Below are 14,747 nucleotides of genomic sequence, written 5' to 3' on the forward strand. Positions count from 1 at the left end.
CTGATGGTGAGCCCTGGGCCAGCAAGTCAGGTACACGTCTGACCGCAGGACTAAACTGCACTGAAATGAGCTGAGCTAAGACTAGGTAATCCAAAATTGCCGCTTGGCACTCAGTTTGGGGTTTCCTCCAGTCCTCAATTGTAATGACCTCTGCAGAGCTTTGTTGAAAAGTGAGAATCTTGTTTCTTAAAACAAAGCAAAGCAGACCCGGCAGGGATAGGCCTGACGGAGGAGGCCTGAACCCAGAAGTGCTGGAATACTGCGCTCTGCATCAAACCCACAGAAAAGCCCCTGAGGACGTCAGGAGGATGTATCTAGGGTTTGAAATCTCCTCACTGATTTCTTCTTCAAGAGAGAAGGAAAAAGGTTTGGGGAAGTATCAAGACTTCAAATAACCAGATTTCAAAGTTCTGAGGACTCCAAGAAGAACTTGGGAAGAGTGTAAAATACATTCTCGGAATAAATTTATTTTTTTAATTTTAGATATGTGAGTGACAGGAGATATAGGGAAGCACTCATATTATGAACTCAATTCAAGAATGTTAAGCAAAAACAAACCAACAAAAAATCTTATAAAATTGCTGTAACAGTTTCTGGTTTTAGTGTTAAAAAAAGTAATTATAAGACTTCAGTATAATAATTTTTTTCAAATGAAGCCAGAGATGTAATTGATTGTTTTAAATGTTTTACTTTATCCATTTTTTATCTATATTATGTTTCTTGTCATATATTTATATACTTTGCTTTAAACTAATGTAGCAGCCAATAGAACAGCTTTTTCATCACTGGGTGCTCTGGCTACATTTGAGCACCTTTGTTTTTTAAAACAAATTGAGATGTAATTGACATGTAACATTATATTAGTTTCAGATGTAAAGCATAATGATTCTATTTATGTATGTACTGTGAAATAATCACCACAACAATTTGAACACCCTCATTTTTATCATCATCTCTGATGTGTATGGAAAGATTCTTGATTAATCCTGAGAAAGTTCTAGTTCAATTACTAGTCACAAATTGTTTTAAAGGGAAATATTTGTTTTGTTTCTATTTCATAAGTAACCATTTTCGATTTGGTATGAACAACTTAAAAGCTATTTTATATTCTCATGGCAACTTTCACTGATCCCAGAAGAAACTCAGTAGTAGATTTGATTCTGTTTGGGAAGGAATAAATGCTTATTTTAAGGTTATTTTCTATCTATTTCTAAGCCCTTAAGTAATCATGAACCAATAATCTCAACAATAAGAAGCAATATTTCCCTCAATGTGGAGACCCTGAAACGAAGGTAGCAGCCAATGAAACAGCTTTTCAATATGTGAAAGATATTAATAAATGGCTAACTTTGTGTAAAACATAGTGAGCTGGAGTTTTATACCTTGTAGTTTTATTTATTTAAGAGAGAACGATATTCAGTAATTAACACTGTGACATGATTTGACAGAATTCTATATACCAATTAGATTAATTGAAAACCAGGCATATCTACACCTTACTTTATGATAGGTAGGCATGGACTATTTATTCAACAAATATATGTTAACTACAGACTATGTGGCAGGCACTTCCAGGCCCTTGGGATGCATGAGTGAAGCACACGGACAAAGATCCCTGACTCTGTAGAGCTCACATGCTGGCGGAGTGGTCATGGGACAGAAGTCCATGTGGCAAGAGCTGGGTGAGTCAAGGGGAGGGAAGTAGGAAATAAGGTCAAAGGGTTTGGCAGCGAGACCACGTGGCCCTCACAGGTCGTTGCAAGGACTTAGATTTAACTCTCAGCAAGATGAGAGACACTGGGCAGTTGTGAGTCAAGGAGTGATACCATTTGACGTAATTTTGAAAAGCATCCCTCTGGCTGCTGCCCTGGACATAGACCGTAGCAGCAGGCCAGTGAGGAGACTGTCAGTAATCCAGGTGAGAGATGACGATGGCTCAGACCCAGGTTGGAGCAGTGGACATGGTAACAAGTGGTTAGATCCTGGATATATTTTGAAGGTGGAGACAATAGGATTTGCTCTCAGATTAGCTAAGGACTGTGGGAGAGTTAAGGTTTTCATCCTGATCAGTGGGACTGTGGAGGATATGGCAAATAGGAAGTAAAGTGTTGGTAACAATAAATAGGAACAACTTTTGGGGGCCAGTATATGTAAAGAGAGGAGCCAAGAAATGGTATGCTAATCTCAAGAGAAATGGAGTAAGGAGAACATTGTTTTAGGTGGGAGAGATAATCACCTATTAATAGGCTAATGGGGATGGTCTAGTAGAGAAAGAAAGTTTAATGATGCAAGAGAGAGGGGAGGATTTCTGCAGTGATGTCCTTAGTGGGCTAGGGGGACTAGGATCCAGGCTACGAGAGGGTTTGGTTTTAACAGACAAGTCAATGGCCCATCTGCGGTGACTGGAGGAAGGTAGCATATGTAGCTGAGGCAACTGAAACTCAAATGAAGTTCTATTGGACTCAGAATTTAAGCACATTGAATTCTGAAATGAAGAAAAAGTGGAGCTAATCATAGCATTAAACCACCCGCTCAGATGATTTATGTAATCTTTATAATCATTGAAACACAGGAAATACCATGATATGTTAGGAAGCAGAGGCATCACAAGACCTCATCTGATCCATTGGGTGTGTGACTTGTTATTTGAAGGTGAGAATAATATTACCTCTACTACCCTTATTTCAGAGTACTACGGGTTGTGAGGATCAAATGAAACAATATAGGTAAAAGAGTGCCAAGATCCTTTGCACTGCTGGTATCCTCTGCTGAAATACTTTTGCCCCAGCTCTTTGCACATGTCCTTGCATGTGGTCATTCTTGTCTCAGCTCCAAGAGGTCTTGTGTGACCACACGAAAATGGCTCCTTACTTCACACTGAGTCAGTCATTCTCTGTCCCGTCTTTAGACTTTATTATCTTCCTAGCACTTACGTATATTTGAAATCATCTTCTATAAGTGTTTGTTTATACATTGAGTCTCTTCCCTGCTGAAATATAGACTCCATTTGGGAGAGCAGTCTTTTTTTTTAATTCACTGGGGAAACATTGGTTCATAACATTATGTAATTTTCATGTGTACAACATTGTAATTCAACATCTGTACACTGTATTATGTGCTCACCACCTGAAGTCGAGTTTCCTTCCGTTACCCCGTTTTCTCCCTCCCTGCTCGCCTCTTCCCTTCTGGTGACTACAGTTAGGTTGCCGGTACCTATGAGCTTATTTTTGTTTGTTTTGTTGTTTTTGTTTGTTGCTTTTTGTTTTGTATTCCACATATGAATGAGTGGAGGGCAGTCTTGTTCACCATTTTCTCCCCAGAGCCTAGAACAGTGACTTGTACATAGTGGGTCTTCAATACATATCTATTGAATAAATAGTTCAATGTCATTATTACCCTAATTAGAGATAATTTCCAAATGAAAGACCAATTTTAAAAAGACACTGAAAAGTTGTTACCATTTGAAGTTTTATTACTTAACTACACAGAGATGTTTAGTGTAAACTTCCAAAATTGTTTCCTGACAATTCTCTTCTGTTATTTCCTTCCAAGTGAATAATCTTATTTGATATGCTTAACAACAGTATTAATTTATCACAGTGACAAACATGAAAGAGTTGTAGCAAATTGCATGTCCTAGAAAACATCCAATAAATATTAAGCAGAGGAAGGAGACCTGTCTCTGATTTTAAGAGTGAGAATCTCCCTTCTTAGAGCAGGTCAGTGCCTATTTATTTATTTATTTATTTATTTATTTATTTATGGCTTGATTATAGTAAGAGAAGCTATGAGCCAAGAGAATGTCTAAGAAGGGAGTCTGGGCCCAAGACACAATGTGCTGTTCTCCCTTCTAAAAGGGATTTCAGAGATAATCTTTGAACGTCCTTAAGCCTTACCAAGTGTTTTTGTGATTGTGTATTATCTCGATTACATGCTGTGTTCATTAGACATTTGCTTCCAAAGACCCGGCTATTTTCCAGGTAGGGCCAGTATGCTCCACACAACAGAACTGGTCACAGAAAAATCGACACACAGATTTTGCTGATGGGTACACAGCGAGGAAGGTGAGAATTGACGCAGTACATTTAATAATAGATGACTCCCAGCCCGGTGATAAAGTTGACTCCCTGAAGGACTGTAAGATAGCCTGTATTTCCCAACTTTTCTTTAGTCCCTGTGTTAATTGATGTTGTGTGACTTATTGTTATTTTTTTTGTAGCAGAAGAAAACATTTCTCTTAATCCAAATATTGTAGCTGTGTTGCATGCTTTTATTTCTTCCTGTCTCCTTCCCTTTCTTTTTTCCTTCCCTTTCTTCCTTCCCTTTCCCTTTTTCCCTCCCTTCTAGTCTTTCTCCAATGCTTTTCCTGCATAATGAGATCTTTTGAGAAACCTATAATCCATCCTTCTTAGAACTTGCCAAAAAAAGGAGAATAAATCTAAAGTAAGAGCAAGCTCATTTCACCTACATTTCTGTTGGAAAGAGATTTCCATCATCTGTTTGCTGCCCCATGTGAGCATGCAGAGGCCTGTGTGCAGCTGCTGAGATAAGAACTGTGAGTTATGCTTCAGAGTTGACTCTGACCATGACGATGGCCCATCAAGCAGCAATGTGAGCAAAAATCAATCACTTTCCTCTCCTTCTCTACACTAGGGCATGGGAGTCTCAAAAGGTAGAAATTTTTATTGAATTCTCTTAATTTACCAAGAAGACATTTCCAAGGAAGGCCATGTGGATTTGAAGCGATGAAAATCAAGTTCATTTTTTCATGGAACTATAAAATATAACTGCCTCTTCATCTATCATCCATCCATCCTTCTAGCCTTCTGTACAACCTATGTTATTCCTCATGTCTCTGATTATAACTGTTTACTCAGCCTCCTCACTAGACTATTTTAGTTACTTTTGAATTCCCAGGGAATACATAGTGTGGATCATATAATAGGTGCTGAGTAAATGTTTAAGTTAATGTAATACACGAGTTACGTTAGAATATACTTACTACTGAAGTCTGTGCTAAATTCTCTGTTTTTAATCACGTAATCTGTCACTATGCCCCAGGACTGCATACCCCAACTGTTCCCTCAGTGGCTTGACCTAGAAAACAGTGCTGCTTTTTAACAAAGGGTGATAATATATACAGGGAACAAGCTACAGACTAATTCACATGAAGTAGGCTTGCAAAAAAAAACTTTAACGTGTAACCACCAACAGGCAGTGAAAAGTTCCAGACACAAAACTACAAGGACCTTTACATGGAACATTACCACTTTCAAACTGCTTTCACTCACAAAGAAAAGGCTTTGTATTCAGGTGTATATCAATATGAATGACATCTTCTTGCGTAAACACAAAAGCTTCTGATGTCTTCCCTTTCATTTTAAAGAAGGACAAGTAAAGTCAAAATGACATGTGATTCTTCCTGCACCAGTCAGTGATAGCTGATGCCAGGGACACATGGTTTCTGGTGCTGGAATCAAACTAGTAGAACATAGCATAGGTGTGATTCAATAGCGTTTTACCATGTCACCAATTCTATTCCAACCTCCGGGTTTGGGAAGGGTCACTACTTGGACGTTGCATGAAGTCAGGGCATGCTGGAAGAAACTGACGGGTGAGTGGAAGTTAGTATGGCTGTTCTTTCATTATCACCAAAAGCGAGGTTTGGGTCCCTTTATTTTAAAAGATGAGGGGAAAAAACACTCCTGCACTAGTTTACAACAAATCCACAGAACACACACAATAGATTCATAACCGGACTACTAATTTGTTGCCTGATCTTGGCAACCAGTGGCCAATTCGATTTTACTGTTAAGTCTTCCATATTCAAAGAATGCAGGGGTGGACACATCACTGGCCATATAAGGAATCAAAGTAATTATGTTAAACTTTTAAAAGAGAATATAATTGTAAACTGTGACTTCCTCATTGCTTTTGATAGAGAGTTTTGTTTATTTGTCACCCCTCTTCAAAGAAAACAAAATCCAAGCCAGTGAGGATGAGGATGGAAGTCTTGTACAAACAGTACAGCTTTGCTTGAACTTTAATGGGGCACAAGCAAACTAGGTCTCTCTGCCAAAGTTAGTACTTATATGTCTCTTATAAAACTTTGAGAAGATCCTTACTTGTGCAATGCAGATTATAATGTCAATGGAAAAATGCTTAATCAGAGAATCAGGAATAGGGCATCCTGAATATTATCTTTATGGGTATAACTTAAAATGAAATCTCATGATTAAAACTTAAAAATCAGCCACTGATTTCCTTCCATTCACCTCCTTTCTTACCATTCCCAAGAACAAATGATCAGGAAGGGAAAAAGTGTTCGAATACATATATTTATCCAATTGGAATGCAGTGAATATTTTTTTATGTTTAGGAAGAGCCTTAATCATCCTGGTAGTTTTCAAATCATGCTGGTAGGTTTCTGAAATCCTTCAGAGCAGAGCAACATACCAAGTATATATATATTGTAGCTTTTTGATCAGGTTTGTAGGGAAGTAAATTTTATGTTCAGGGGTGGGGGGTTCCGCCAAGAGGGCCCCCCACTGGCTGCCACGGATGAGAATAAGTCCACCAAGACATGATCTTCTTGTGGAGGAAAGGTGGCCGATATCTCAAAAGAGAAGGGCCAAGAGCTTTTTCCTCAGTGGGCTTTTATTGGGTTCAATTTGCACAGGAATACAGGTAAAGCTCATCAATCATTGTCAGGCAGTAAGGATCAAACAATAGATTACATGCAAAGAACTCTGAGGGCTTATTCTCAGTCAGGGTCAGTTAGCTAAAGGGCTATAAAACTTTGGGAAACAAACTCATTTCACGCTTGGACCCTTATCAGAATACTGAGGGCATTCTTAGCAAAGCAGGTTTCACAGGATTTTATGCATTCTTTCTTAGGCCTGATCGCCGGGGAATCAGCCCTTTCCAGCATAGAACTGCACCACCCTCTGTCATTGTTTCAGGCTTAAGTCAGGCAGGGAAGTAAGGCAGCCAAGAGAATAGGAGACTTTTTGTAGACAGAGTAAGGACTCAGGCTATGTCAAAGTCCAGGAGTGAGGGTCCATCACCCCCTTTTTCTATAGCCCCCCAAGTCCTTCCCTGAGGGCCTCTTGGTGATTATGCCTGTTTTAGGTCGTCCCTCCCTTGAGGAATCTTACCTGTCATTGGCTAACTGGTCAGGCTCAGGGCCAAGCAGAGTGAAGTAAAGTGGGCAGAGGCAGCGCCCCTGCCAGGGAGATAAGCTTTGTCTCCTTAGGGGCTTATGGTCCCAAGGTCTCTGACTCAGCCTTAGCCATGGGGGGTTACAGCTTCTGAAACCAGGCAGGGCAGTTCCCAACATTCATGTAACATAAAATGTGGCCACATTTATCCAGCCTTCCACTTTCTTTTGCCTGAGAAGTAGGGCAGACTCTTCTTATAACATGGTTCCCCTTGAGCCTCATAGTGAGTGAGGTAACCAGGTGAACTAAATACTTAAACATCCCAAGTCCCACCTGTGAACAGCAGTTTTGTAGACTTTGGCAGTGGCATTCAGCTATAGTCAACTCTTGATTGGTCATGTGAGTAGGAAATGTTGATGATTAAGATTGGAATTATTGTAGTGTTTTCCACTCAAGATCCCTAATTGGAAAAAAGAATAGGTTCAAGTTTAGAGCATGGTCTATAGCAGCTACTATCAGAGAGAAGTTTTTGACATTTTTTCTTCTTAGTACATGAGAATTATGCTTTCAAGACTATGTCAAATATCTGTTGGCAATTCAGAGCTTTTAAACACACTATTGGATTGCTTTAGTTTAATTTAGTTTAGTTTAAGTGCTGAGCAAATGCAGTTCAAGTCCATTCTTCCAACAAAATGTCTCTCCTTAAGCCCTAAAGCAGCCTGAGACAAGGACTTGGATACATGTAGTTTATTGGGAAGGTGAGAGTAGGGAGAGTGAGAAAGGCAGGAAAGAGAAAAGCCAATATAGGATGAGTCGCTGAGCTGCTGACTCTTGCAGGCATCTGGAGCTCAATGCTCTATGGAACTACGTATATATCTCCTCAGAACTGTTCCTCTGAAGGACGGGTGGCTAGGGTACTTATCCTTCATTAGCTGTGGATTTTTCCCAGAGGCATGAACCATGCTGCACTTGTGGGTCTTCCCTACTTGCAGCTTGACCAAGTTTCTGAGGCTTGGGGAACGGGCTTGAGACAGAAAATTGAGAGGCCCATTGGGCACTCCAGCTGTGATGCTGTTAGTTTGCATGAGAACTGCCTTCTTCTGCTGCAGGTGACATCTGAGGTGAGTGAGGAGGACACACTGCTGACCATCAGAAGCGTGTACTTCATCCTCCTACATAGAACTATTGAGCCATAGCTGTATAAATTTTATTGTAACATATTTTTCTCCATGGACAGTCTAGTAAGATTAATGCTCCAGTAAGCATGTTTACCCTGGGGTGTTAAGTAGTGCTGGCACACCCATTTAGAAGCCCAAAGAAATGCTAATTGGAAATTATGGAGGAAGATATGCAACTTGCCTAGGAGTTCTCCAGCCTGGTGGAGACAGGCAGCACTCAGTGGTGCCAGAAGAAGAGACGGTGGCTTCAAACTTGTTTTGCATCTCTTCCCTTAGCTTTTCCAAATTATTTTAATTTCTCTCCTTTAGCTCCTCCTGTAGAACAGAGTCATTCCATTTTCTTTCATGTAGTTATTGATGAGAACATCCAGGTGCTTGAGACATGAACATGGATCACACATCCCATAGAAGACCAGCAACGTGGTTCAGGCTCTCTGAGTCCAAGCCCAGCAGCCTTTCTGTGGACAAGGATGACCTCAGGCAAGCAAAAATCAGCTGAAAGTCGAAAAACTTACGTCCAGATGAATTTGATCCAGCAGGTGTGACCCAGACGACAATGTGCTCACAGTCTGGGGAGCTGTGTCAAGGACAAGAACCCAGGGGATGAGTCCAAAAAAGGGGGTTTGGGTCTGATCTCTAACGCTTAACAGCAGAGAAGAACACACTTGTTAAGTACTTGCTCTAAGGAAGGCTTGTGCCAAAGCCTTTTATATGCACTTGATTCCTGTTACTTGTGGTGGTTGCATTTTATAAAGTTGCCATTAACACTGAATTAGTAAATACTAGACAATCGCTCCTACGACAAATACTGGGTTAGGTTCCTACAAACCCCTGGTCACAACATTTTTGCCAACTGATATATACATAACCTTGTTTTATAAGTTTCTGTTTAAAGACATTTCATCTATGTAGTATTCATTTGTTAACATTGAACTCATGGTCAATAATACTATAATTCACACCTGAACAAATCTTACCTAACACATACATTTTCTCTGAAAGGTGCATCATAGCCTTCTTGTGCTTGGGAACACTACACAGCACTTCAGCCATATGCTTGGGGGGCAGTATAAATAGTGAAATCATCAACAAAAACACAAAAATGTGAAAACATGGCATTCAATACACCATGAAAAAGACACTTGTTTACAGTATGAGAGCTGACAAAAGAAGGTAGAGCGTCACCTTGTTGGACCTCAGCTGGGAAACACACCTCAGGTGACTCAACTGTTTGGCTGCTCTCTGCTTGTCTGTAAATTATCACAAGAGCACCGAAGGATGGGTTTTGGGGTTACAAATAAATTTTAGCAAGGATGAAATTCACAAATAATTAGGATTGATTGTACATATCTATCTTATTTAATTTTCTCCAAAATTCTGGGCAATATATTGCATTCTACTAAATTTACAGGAGAGGAAAGTGAGATAAATGGCCCTAAAACACAAAACTAATATGTAAACAATGGGAATCTTATATCCATTGTGTTTTTTTTCCAATTCAATTGCAAATAATTCAGCATGTGTCTTAAAGGTAATGTCTCTTTAAAAAAAAGCATAAACACAGTATGACTGTCACACCTATAGTAATTATCAGTTCCTTAATATACAAAAAAAAGTCACTGTTAAAATTTCTCCATTTATTTCATAAATCTTTCTTTTTCTTTTTCTTTTTTTTTTTACAATTGGTTTGTTTGGGTCAGGATTCAAATGTTGTGTTTGGATATCTCCTAATTCCATTTTAACCTATAAAAAGTTCTTCCTCTTTCTTTGTTCCCTCCCTTGGAATTTATTCACTAAAAAACCATCATTTTTTCCCTGTGTTTCTATTTTTTCTCCTAATAGCCACAAAGCTTATAACAGATGGAGGCTCAACTTCAGTAATTATGGAAGATTTGTGTTAACTTCAGCATTGATACCTGTGTTCTAGTTGCTATTCTCGTCTTTCCATTCTATTACGGTTGTCCTTTCATGAGTGTCTTTCAATCCATTCATATTTTTCATCTTATTGTATTGCATGTTTTATTTCAAATTGCCTTAAATTTTTTTTGCATGTACAAAGATATTTCTATAGACATACATATATGGAAACAAACCTTCGCAGGCTTGTTTGAAAGCCTAAGTCTTCCTATTCTACTTGCTATCTACCTCTGAGCTTTATTTTTCCCTACAAACTCATCTGGTAAACAGGTATGCTAATGACATTTATTCTTTTCTCAGAGTTGCACTGGGGAGAAAGGAGGTAAAATATGGGTGTGACACACATAATTAAATAATAAATGCCTGCTGAATAAATGACTAAACAAATGATTAAATGGAAAAGCTTTTTAAACCATAAAAACATTATATAAATGTTGCTAAAATTAGAAATGACTGGATGAAACAGTCTAAATGGAGACAAAAGAATTCTCTCTCAGGCTAAGATTTTTATTGCTCACTTGTAAAGCTAACTTTATTAATGAAGTGGGTTATTTAAGGCTTTGGGTTCTTCCCTTTCTTCTAGCTCTCTGGCCATTTCCTTGCGCATAATACCAACAGAAGATTATGGGCAGAGAAAGGAGGTAAAAGTTCAGCTTGCCTTTCCATTTGAGGATAAGGAAGGAAGTTTTGTCAGGGTAAAAGTATACATTTATTGAGATTGTTATTATTCTCTTTGAATTTCAATTTTTTTTCTGTTCTTCACATAAAAACGTAAACACTATGAGGGCAGGAGTATTTGCCATTTTGCTTACTGCTCAATTCCTTGCCTAAAAGAGCGTCCAATCAATAGATGCTATTCAGTAGCACATATAATGAATGAATAATTGTTTGTTGAATGAATTTCTAAGTATCACTGATACATTGACTAGAGTTAGATTTTGTTCATGAATGCTGTCTTAGTCAGTTTGTGCTACTGTACCAGATGACCATAGACTGGGTGGCTTAAACAACATGCCATATTTCTAACAGTTCTGGAGGCAATGAAGTCCAAGATCAAGGTGCCAGTGGGTGCAGAGTCTAGTGAGGTATCACTTTCTGGTTTGCAGATGGCTGTCTTCTCATTGTATCCTTTCATGGCAGAGAGCAAAGAGAGGAGCAAGCTCTCATGTCTCCTTTCCTAAGGGCACTAGTCCCATCTGTAGGGGTTCCACACTCACAACCTAATTACCATCCCCAAGGGCCTCACCTTCTGATACCATCACATTGGGAATTAATATTTTGATATATGAATTTTGGGGGCCACAAACTTTGAGTCCATAACAAGTACAGTGGACAGGCTAGTCACATTGCCAACCAAGTCCGCCTTCCCCTCTAAGGGGAAAATCATCACACCCATAGTTCTCTCTACTAAGAAAGATGCTTTGAGCTTTTTCTTAAGCAGGGTAGCTATAGTTTATACCTTAGATCTTTTCTTTAGGCAGACCAAAATCAGGCATCTGATCCAAAGTTAACCAAATCCACAGTATTGCCAGTGATGTATAAGATGATGGTCTGGCAAAAAAAAACTGCCTAAAGAAGACCGATGGGTGCATACCATGCAGGACCAAGAGAAAACTAATACGATGAGTAAACCAAAGCTATGTGTGCACAGAAGCTATCAAAAATAGGAGCCATGAGATAGAAATGACATTTGTTCTCGGGTGACAATTGTGGCTGGGAATGGCAAGAACAAAGGAAGCTAAAACAGAGAAAGGTCGAGTCACTCCCTGGAAGGCTTTGATAAACTTCTGTGCCTTATGTCAGGTCTTACTTAGGTCAGGTTCCCTGGAATCAGACTCTAGATGGGGATTTGTGTGTAGGAGCTTTAGCGGGGACAGTTTTCTGGGAAATTGGATGTAGAGAGAAATGAAAGCATTGGTAGGCAGAGGGAGAGACTGAACTCAGATGCAGTGGCAACAGGGTCTCATCTGATCCAATGGGAACTCTGGAACTGAGGGGGCCCATCAAAGTTGTGCCTAAGTGAGGCAAGAGGTAGGGCCCTTGAACCCTCACCTAGACCAGCCTTTGTTTGAAGTCTGTTTCCTAGCAGGGTGTGTAACTTTGAGCAAGATGGCTCCCTTTTACCAAGGGCACTTCCTGGAGAGAGACTCAACTATGCGTTATCAGCAGGAAACACATGGGAGTAGGGTGCAGTGGGAGGGCGGGGGTGAGAAACTCAGTCCTAAACGGGGATTTTGCACAGTGAACACTGGTATCCACAACACGAAGTGACAAAATAACTCAATTTCTAGAGCTGTCTCAGATTCCTCTTGTTTTTAAAGTATGCTTTCATTTCTGTGAAGCTTGGGTACATGGCTGTCCTTGGATCCCCTCAAGATTCAAGTGTTTGGTTTTTTGGGGGTTTTTTTGCATACATATCCACATAAGAGCCTTTGGTCCCGTTTCTTGAGGTAGCTTGAGTCTCGGTACCTAACAGGAGGAGAGAATGCATTCTATTGAGCACTAAGGGGAAGAGCATGAACATGAAAGGATCAGTGCTGAAAGAAGACAATCAATCAGCTCTAATATTAATAGGCCTACAAATGTTAAATCAATATTGAGCCTTCCTATTTATGAATGAATTCACTGAAATCTATGAATTCAGTATGTACATAATGGATATTGAATCTTTCTTTATGAGAATTTCAGAGTGTGGAAATATCCGTGAGGGCAACGTTTGGATTAATTTTCATGACCAAAAGAGATCATTTTAAGAAAGTTGCCAAATCCCTGAAGATATTTAGACTGAAGCAACCAAATAATTTTAAGGGAAGTCTGTCAGCATGGCCTGTTAGCACAAGGATGGCCTTTGGATTTAGGAGGGCCACGATGTGAGTCTGGCTCTGTCGCCGTGTTCCCTTGAGCAAGCCCCTAAAGCCCTCTGCATCTCCAGTCTTGGGTTTTAAACCCAAAATTACAATGCATTACTCAAAGAGCTATGATGAGAACGCGATGAAATAATAGATGTCTTCTATGATAGTACTCACTATACAGAAACCAGGCTGTATATGGTAGCCATCCTTTTATGTTTACATTGTCAGCCCTTACTTAGCCCAGAATCCTGATTCATCTTGTTAGCAACTGAATATAATTAATACTCATGGACTTGATTTTTCTTCATCCTGTTGCCAAATTCCAGGGGCTGTAGAGCTCTTTTGGGAATATGTAGTGTTGGGCGGGGGTGGCGGCAGGCGGGGGGGACTAGAATTCTTACTTCAGCTGTAGCCTTCCTATAAATCAAACCCAGCTGAGGAATTTCTTTGGCACAATCTCCTGAAAGTGGATCCATGTGAAAGCCTCTGCCAATGGCTCAACTCTAGAAGGATTTGGTTAATTAAGCCTCCCTTACAGCTTACTGTAGGTGTTCAGTCCATACTGAGTCTCTTTCCCTCCTTTGGTCCAGCATATCTCTTGAACCCTTCAGAATCCCAAGAAGCTTCCTTGAAATTTTACTAATCTCACAGGGAATTCCTGAAAGCAATATACCAATGATGGATGCAAATTCCATAAATTGTCAGTGTCTAGTTTCCCTGCTGGGCTCTCCAGGTGCTAAATTATTGTGTCTTATGGACAGAGTTGGGTCTCAAGGAGTGGAAACTTCTGTCACAAGTGCTGCTCCAGGGAATAATATTTCTGGTTTTTGGTCAGTCCTGTAACAAAAACTATAAAACCCCCAGCAGAATGTGAGGCAAACACTAGCACCCTGGGGGGCCGTTCCTAGAGCCTTCGTTCAAGTCTGTAGTCTCCAAGCACAGAAAATAATCCTGAATTAGATGTGTTCTTATAATCTAGGGAAGGCCTTTTAAAAATGTTGGAACAAATAGTGTCCCAAATTGGTTCCGTAATTAAGGTATGCAGAGCTCGGCTGCAAAGATCCCTTACGTCTGTTTTAAGGGATGCTGTTAGTGAACAGATAATTGTATAGAGTAGCTGCAGAGCCATTAGAGGAGCTTAATCTGTACAGAAAGCTTTGGATATTAGCTGCTTCTGGGACATTGCTTCTACAGTAATGTCTCATCTGCAGATATTACCTCAAATGTGCACTTTTCTCCATTATATTTTATTTTTTAAAGCCAGAGAGTTTGCATTTGGGTACAGTTTTGTAACAGGATGAATAGGTACCCAAAAGATATTTTGATTGCTATGAAAGGTAAAAACATAATGAGAAAACTAATAAAGATTGTGAGGATACAATTCTCATGACCTGTTAAACTTGTGTGGGGGGCGGAGAAGCAGGCCCAGTGTGGCCCTAGAGAGAGAAAGTTATATTTTGTTTAGAGTCAACCATGTGCCAGACACGTTTTAGGCACTTTATCTTATCCTCAGGAAGTTGGGACGACAAGGAGGTATGAAATTCAAAATGAGTCTGGGAGTTTGGTTTTTCCTCAGGGTTTTGGTAGAGAACAGATTAAACATGGGAGTACGGCTGAGAGAAAAATATCGAGGACAAATA

The 14,747-nt window shown here is 39.8% G+C and overlaps 1 long non-coding RNA gene across 4 annotated transcripts in view; it reads right to left on the minus strand.

Annotated features, from left to right (window-relative positions):
* Positions 1-6,422: 6,422 nt before the first annotated feature.
* LOC112318339 (uncharacterized) overlaps positions 6,423-14,747 on the minus strand; it is a 33,070-nt gene continuing 24,745 nt past the window's right edge. For 3 of the 4 annotated variants that reach the window (XR_011651035.1, XR_008426518.1, XR_008426521.1), the window contains one exon: positions 6,423-8,915. This is a non-coding gene — a long non-coding RNA (uncharacterized lncRNA). The remainder of the gene's footprint in view (positions 8,916-14,747) is intronic. The other variant, XR_011651036.1, reaches the window with a different exon arrangement.

Source organism: Desmodus rotundus, chromosome 3 (assembly GCF_022682495.2).
Source record: "Desmodus rotundus isolate HL8 chromosome 3, HLdesRot8A.1, whole genome shotgun sequence".
NCBI lineage: Eukaryota > Metazoa > Chordata > Mammalia > Chiroptera > Phyllostomidae > Desmodus > Desmodus rotundus.